Here is a 2,026-nt window from a genome sequence, read left to right as displayed (position 1 = left end):
ATATATACACGTACGTATACATGTGTATATATAGAGAAAACAAACTTGTAAAAAGATGCATACTACACACACACACACGTGAATATATTTCTTTCTTTCTTTCTTTTTTGCCAATTTGTTTTCTTTTCTGAAATCTGGACCTTTTTGCTCAGCATCTCATGCAGTCGTGAGGGAGCTGACAAAAGATGATAAACAAAGAAGCAGTTTATGTTGTTCCAGTGTTCACGAGAAGCTCGGTGCATCACTGCTCAACCACACTCACTACCAAGGAGGAAGTGAGGACAAAGTGAAGGAAACATGGAACTGAAAAAGACAAGTGAGATGCACATGAGGAAAATTAATCAAGCGTCCTGTCATGGTCATGAGACTTCTTTAGAATGAGAACAAGAACCTGTCTGGGTTTACAGTTCCACAAAAACACTCCTTTGATGAAATAAAAGATCCTTTTTTTAAGAGAACAATAACACACAGAGACTACAGAGGGTAGTTTGGAAAGCCTGTAATTACTTACTGAAAAGGAAAAATTCTAACTAGAATATTTGGAAAATTACCTGTACTGATCTATGCAGGAGTTTTCATTATTCTGTTTTTTTAATCCTCCACCACCACCAACATTTAGTCAGGCCATTAGAGTTTATTTTTACTTTTGCTAATGAGAACATTTGCTATATTTACACTGTCTTTAACTCTGGTAGTTTTTTTTCTGCTTGTGAAAAAAGGTAACAGATGAGTATGACTGAAGCAGAGAGCACATTGTGGTTTTGAATTAACCACTGAACTTATTCTCACTTTCCCTTAATACGCTGCTCTGAAAGGAAATACCGTGCCACTGCTCCTCTTCACACATAAATACAACTCTTACATTAATCAAAAATAAAAAATCTAAACCTTGATTTTCACTGTGTTCAAATGAAAGTAAAAACTTTTTTTTCTGAATGAAATCAAAACATTTTGTTTTAAACTCTTGTGAGAACTACACGTTTTAAACCACATCCACTCTTCTGCCTTAAGCTTAATAATGGTGTAACCTTTTACATACAAATAAAGTTGTTAATTAACTCTCCTACTTCCTCTACATTTGAGAACTGGGTTACCCAACAGGCTGAAGTTCCATTCATGTTACATCACCAGAGGAGTGACGTTTGTTAAGCAGATACCAGCAGACAATCACTTGTTTTCTCCAAGTGTTTTTGCATAACAGTGGTTTTTTCCAACAAAGTTCCCATATTCTACCTGTGTAGAGTGAGTCGACTTCAAGAAGGAAATGAAAATACGAAAAGGGGAAATCGAGGGGTAAAGAAGCTGCTTTGTCTTTCTTTTATGATGCTGTAAGGAGACTGAGCTTTTGGACCAGTGAGGCAAAATCAAACACTCACTTCAACATGTTTCCATTTGTTCTGTAGTTTAAGTCAGCAGTCGACGGGGCAAGTGGGCAGGTTGCCCAGTTTCATCGCAGAGATGCTTACACCTGAAGTCAAAATCTAGACCACCAGTTCGTCCTACATGTGATTTTAGACTGTGGGAGGAAACAGGACAGGCCGGAGAAAACCCACACCTGCATATGGAGAACATGCCGAYGCAGAAACGCACCATGAAAGGCCCAAACTGCACGCCGTCTTTCAGCAAATATTTCTAGATACACTTTAGTCAAACCTAAAGGAGGATGTATGAGCAGAAGTAAAATTCCTTTATTGCTGTTGATGCAGATTTTTTTTTATTATTATTACAAACTAGCCTTTGTAAAGAGCTGACCTCTGAGTGTCGACTCTGTAGATTCAATTCAATTCAATTCAAAAATACTCTATTGATCCCAGAGGGAAATTAGGTAATAATGGGGATAATAATGGATGGGGTATAATTTGTTTACCTTAGCATTTACATTGTGACAATTTTGAACATTTTCCAAACTGGTTTCAACATTTAGCTTTTAGAATGCAAATTAAACAATTTATGTTAAGGTTAGTGATTTTTTTCTTAAAGCTAAAGTCAGGTAAGTTGGATCCCTAAATGTCTGGTTGTAGCTTTA

Source organism: Austrofundulus limnaeus, unplaced genomic scaffold, assembly GCF_001266775.1.
Source record: "Austrofundulus limnaeus strain Quisiro unplaced genomic scaffold, Austrofundulus_limnaeus-1.0 Scaffold174, whole genome shotgun sequence".
Lineage (NCBI taxonomy): Eukaryota > Metazoa > Chordata > Actinopteri > Cyprinodontiformes > Rivulidae > Austrofundulus > Austrofundulus limnaeus.
This window is presented reverse-complemented; position numbering follows the sequence as displayed.